Raw genomic sequence first — 5493 nt, 5'->3', positions numbered from 1 at the left:
TCTCCAGGATACAATGGAATGTCCAGAGATGGGACCGCTGATGTCATGGCTAACAGCCATCGCCACTCTGCTAACTAGCTTTCCTGAACTGACAAGAAGCTTAGCTTACCTTTCCAGGAACCTTTCTGGGAACACAGAGGAAGCCATTCAGCTCCTCCCCTTCTAAACCCGGTGTCCCATTCACTTGACTGGAAGACCCATAACTTTTCCCATGTTAGTTAGTTCCCATTTTGAGAACTAAGCTAATATTTCAAAAGATTGCTGAGGTATGCCTCATTCCTCCTTAAAACCCTCTTTTCATCAATATGAGGAATTAAATATTCCCAAAAATCTACTTTAAGATGAACATAAATGATGAAAGGTCACCTTCTTCAATTCAGTGTTAGAAAGCTCATTAAGGAAAAATCTGTAGGCTTTTTACAGTTTGAGCCTTGAGAGAAGGGTGCAGTCATGAAAGCCACATGCTTAACTTTAGGAAATTGCCCCTGGATTACTAAGGACATAGAGAATAAACCCACCAGGGTGTTGGCAACAGTGTGATGATCAATTGGCAGAAGAATCTAACATAGTGGGTCCAGTAGTAGAAGAAAAATGCAGGACAGTTGCCGGCCTTGGTGAGTTACAGTGAAATTCTGGATAGCAGGAAAATAAAGTCAACAGATCTAGACATACCTCAGTTGGCAGTGTGGCTGACTAGCATGTAGGAAGTCCTGGGTTCAATGACCGCTGCTGTCCTCACTGGACTCGGTGGCCTCACTTGTAAATTTAGTACCTGTGAAGTAGAAGCAAGATGACCTAAGCTCAAGTTGAACCTGCAAAGCCAGTGTGAGGACAGCATGGGAGACATGAGACCCTGTCTCAACAAATAAAACACTAATCTACCCTACCTCCAAGGCCACACCTAACAATCCTTTCTGATTATTTTACAAAGAAGCAAAAAAGTAATCAAATGGAATAAAGAATGTATATTTAAGAAGAAAGTGTGGAATATCTACACATTAGAGTACTATGCGGTGGTCGAAAACAATGACTTCTCGTATTTTGCATGCAAATGGTTGGAAATAGAAAACACTATCCTGAGTGAGGTAACCCAGACCCAAAAAGATGAATATGGGATGTACTCACTCATAATTGGTTTCTAGCCATAAATAAGGGTCACGGAGTCTACAATTGGTGATCCTAAAGAAGCTAAGTAAGAAGTTGAACCAAAGGAAAAACATATAGTTATCCTCTTGACTATGGGAAGTAGACATAATTGCCGGGGAGAAAATTGGGATCTTGGGGGTGGGGTGGGAAGGGAGTAAGGGGAGATGGGGAGAGAAAAGGGAGAAGGGGAGGATGGGGGGAACTTGGGGAAAAAGGAGGATTGGGATAAAGGAAGGTAGGATAGGGGAGCCCGGAAGCACAATTCTTAGTTAAGGGAGCCACCTTATGGTTGGCAAGAGACTTGAACCTAGAGTGGCTCCCAGGAGCACAAGGCGAGGTCCCCAGTTAGTTCCTTGGGCAGCTGAGGATAGGGAACCGGAAATGACCCTAGCCTATAGCAATACTGACGAATATCTTGCATATCATCATAGAACCTTCATCTGGTGATGGATGGAGATAGAGACAGAGATCCACACTGGAGCACTGGACTGAGCTCCCAAGGTCCCAATGAGGAGCAGAAGGAGGGAGAACATGAGCAAAGAAGTCGGGACCACGAGGGGTGCACTCACCCACTGAGACAGTGGAGCTGATCTATTGGGAGCTCACCAAGGCCAGCTGGACTGTGACCGAAAAAGCATGGGATAAAACTGGACTCTCTGAGCATGGCGAACAATGAGGGCTGATGAGAAGCCAAGGTTAATGGCACACTGTTTTGATTCTATTCAATGTGCAGGCTTTGTGGGAGCCTAGCCAGTTTGGATGTTCACCTTCCTAGATATGGACAGAAGGGGGAGGACCTAGGATTTACCACAGGGCAGGGAACTCGGACTGCTCTGTGGACTGGAGAGGGAGGGGGAGAGTAGTGGGGGGAGGGGGAGAAGGGTGGTAGGAGGGGGAGAAGGGTGGTAGGAGGGGGAGAAGGGTGGGAGGAGGGGGAGAAGGGTGAGAGGAGGGGAAGGGAAATGGGAGGCTGGGAGGAGGTGGAAACTTGTTTTTTGTTTATGTTTTTTTTTCTTCTTTTCGCAATAAAAAAAAAATTAAAAAAAAAAGAAAAGTAATAAAATAAAAAAGCAGAATTGTGAGGTAGACCTGAAGCTAGTGGATGATCTCTCCGGAATTAATCTGCTTGCTGCCTTTATAGGCATTACTTCTTCCATTCAATCCCCAGGAGTCAAAACTAAGTTCAGGGACAGGGAGAACCGAAGGTCTAATTCACTCATCCTGGTGGATGATGTCTGCATCAGAAAGACTACATTGATAATTGTCACTTGATTGGCAACTTTGAGAAGAAGTATGTAGTAAGGTTCACCCTTGTGTTCCATATCAACAGAGGAGCTATCAAGTTTGATGTGTGAGACACAGCTGGCCAGGAGAAGTTTGGGGCCTGCAGGATGGCCACTGCCTCCAAGCCTAGTATTCCATTATAATGTTTGCTGTGAGAACAAGATTTACTTGTGAAAACAAACCTAATTGGCATAGATAATGGTTATATGTGAGTGAAAATATCCCCATTGTGTTGTGTGGCTACAATATGTCTATTCAAGAGGAAAATGAACGCATAATTTCTTGTCTTCCATTTAAGGAAAAATCTTAAGTTCAGAGACATCTCTGCTTAAGTAAGGACAAATTTGAAAAGCCCCTTTTCTGGCAAGCCAAAAAGCTCACTGGAGATCCTAACTTGGAGTTTGTTGTCATGCCTGCTCTTGCCCCACCCCATGTGAGCTGGCTATGGACCAGCTTTGGCAGCACAGTGCACCTATGATTTAGAGGTTGCTCAAATGTCTGCCCTCCAGGATGAGGATGATGACCTGTGAGAAAGTGGGGATGGACACCTGCATCCTCAGAGGTCCAGCTTTGCAGCCCAGTGTCCTGTGATGTCCCTGTGTGCCAGCTCACATAGCTATGCAGAATGCGTGATTTTCTTGGATGCTGAAGTAGATGAATGGGCTCCAGAGTAAATTTGAAAGTTAGAACAAACCTTAGCTTTGTTTAGATTGAATAAAACTATGTGGAATACAGATGTTTACTTCCTGAACTTCAATGATAAGGCTGTGTGGTCACAATGAAATATTCAGTGGTGAGATCTTGTTTGTTACTCTCATCCCTATTCCCGTTTTTTAGAAAGATAAAAATGTTTAAAATAATCCTAAAAGAATGGAAAATGTCGGATCTCTATTGGTGAAATATGTCTTTAATCACAGTACTCAAAAAAAGGGGTGGGGGTAGATCTCTGTGAGGTCAAGGCCAGTCTGGTCTACAGTGTGAGTGCCAGGACAGCCAAGGTTTATGGTGAGAGCCTGTCCCCTAAATAAATAAAGAAAGAAATAGGAGAAACGTAAGCTATGATATAGGGGCAGTTTGAGCTGTGTTGAATCGAAATTTGAAGGTGTTAATGCTAAGATTGTTTCTATCATTTTGATAAAAGGTTATAGGAACTCAAATCTCAGAAGCAGAAATCACAATACCTAAGTTTCTGGGTATTACTTTCTGTCTCCAAATAGGCTGAAAGGAAATCAAAAAGGAAGATACTGTGGGTATTTTTACTCAGAATTTTACCAGAAGAGAACCCCAACATTTGATTTCTCAGCAACATTTTCCTAAAGGAAAGGAGTTCATAATGTATTTAGAATGCTTCTGGTTCGTTCCAGGCCTGTTGTGTTAAGTGTCTGGTCACATGTTTTAACACATAGTCCCCAGCTGGGGCACTGTTTTGAAAGGATGCAGCACCTCTGGGAACATACTAAGGGAAGTGGGTCATGGGCCAGCCTTAAGGCTTTATAGCCCTGCCCCACTTCCTGTCTGTGTTCTTTGGAGTGCGGCTGCCCTGTGACCAGGTGACTGTATGCCCGCCATCATGCCTCGCCCAGGAACCCTCAGCCACAGTTAAGTCTCCCTTTCGTAAGCTGCTCTTCATGAAAAGTAGCGAATATAAGCTCTTTGTGTGTTTTGCATGTTTGCAGAGCATCACCTGAGATGGAAAATGTAAAAGACAAGGTTGAAAGCTATGCGATTTCTCAGCATCTTATTAGGATAGAGCAGTGCTTCAGAACCTAGGGTTCAAATGAACTTTTCACATGGGTCACCTAAGGCCATAAAAACATAGATATTTACATTAAGATTCATAGCATTAGCAAAATTACAGGTATGAAGAAGCAAAGAATATAATGTTATGGTTGGGCGGTGACCATAGCATTAGCAACTGTATTAAGGGTTACTCCATTAGGAAGGTTGAGGACCACTGGGAAAGAGTGACCTCTAACTGAGAGCTGCCTCAGACAGGCACCAGTTCCAGGGGACAGCAGGGAGTTTCAGGTGAGCAGTCCCACATGAGTGTGGACAGAGTCTTTCTGATGGCCTGGGCCTGCTGCTGAATCCAGGGAAGGTAGACAGCACAGACCACGGAAAGGAAATGCAGAGCCAGGGAACACTTAACCCTTGTACTCACTAGCCTGGCTTCTCCCTAATGCTGTCTTCAAAGGTCAGTCGCCATTTCCACAATGCTGCCTGGTGGCTTCTCAGCTCCATATGTCCAACTGCAAATTCCTTCACCAAAACTCCCTGGCTTACATTTGCTCCACCAACTCTGGTCTTTACAAGGGGCAGGAGGGAAGCGGGCAGGACATGATTTCATGATCTAGTCTGCAGCTCTAATACTGAGAGACCCTTGAGAGAGTTTACACCTCAATCTCTGGTCGGTCTCATCTTTTGAAGAAGTAGACAAGGCCCACTTCAGGACCCAAGCCAGATGTTATCTGCAGCTGCTGAGAGGCCTCCTCTCACCCAGAGCCCTAGCACAAGTGTTAATAACGGTGTGTGCGACTCTCATGCTTCTGCTCCTGCACGGCACATGTGTCCCCAATAGCATGAGAATTGTTCTCGCTCCAGCTAAGGAACCCGACATCTCTAAGCACAACAGAACAGAACAAGCCTGGTGCACAGTCGGGCCTGAACCACAGCCCACATCAGACCCCGGGAATCTCTTGTGGGTTTGTCCTCTGCCTGCTTCAGAGTGTTTAGCTTCCTCTTGGTGGGACGTCTTGCTCTAATTTCTTCTTAGCTGGCTGAAGAAATTCCTTATGGAGTTATTAATGTCTCACTTGCATTCTTTAATTTTTCTCCTCTAAGTGCACAAGTCTTGCTTTGTCTCATTCTAAGGTTGGAATTGCACGGAAATTTAATGCCAGAGAAATCCTCTCTATCTTTGTGACTGCTTTAGTTTTCCTTCTGAAGATGCTGCTGGATTTTTCTACTGGTTTATGTCTAAGCCTACATGTGTATGCATATATATATGTAAATATATATAATCTCAGGTATAGTCTTATATGCAGTATATATGTAAAATATATA

At 44.3% G+C, this 5493-nt stretch overlaps 1 pseudogene; it reads left to right on the top strand.

Moving 5' to 3' along the window:
* Positions 1–450: 450 nt before the first annotated feature.
* Positions 451–2960, top strand: LOC121460844 (annotated as a pseudogene).
* Positions 2961–5493: the final 2533 nt, after the last annotated feature.

The sequence above is a fragment of the Microtus oregoni genome, unplaced genomic scaffold, assembly GCF_018167655.1.
Source record: "Microtus oregoni isolate MIOR12 unplaced genomic scaffold, Mior012 000000F_ref0000247, whole genome shotgun sequence".
Classification (NCBI taxonomy): Eukaryota; Metazoa; Chordata; class Mammalia; order Rodentia; family Cricetidae; genus Microtus; species Microtus oregoni.
Note: the sequence above shows the minus strand (reverse complement) of the source record. Positions and strands in the feature narration are given on the sequence as shown.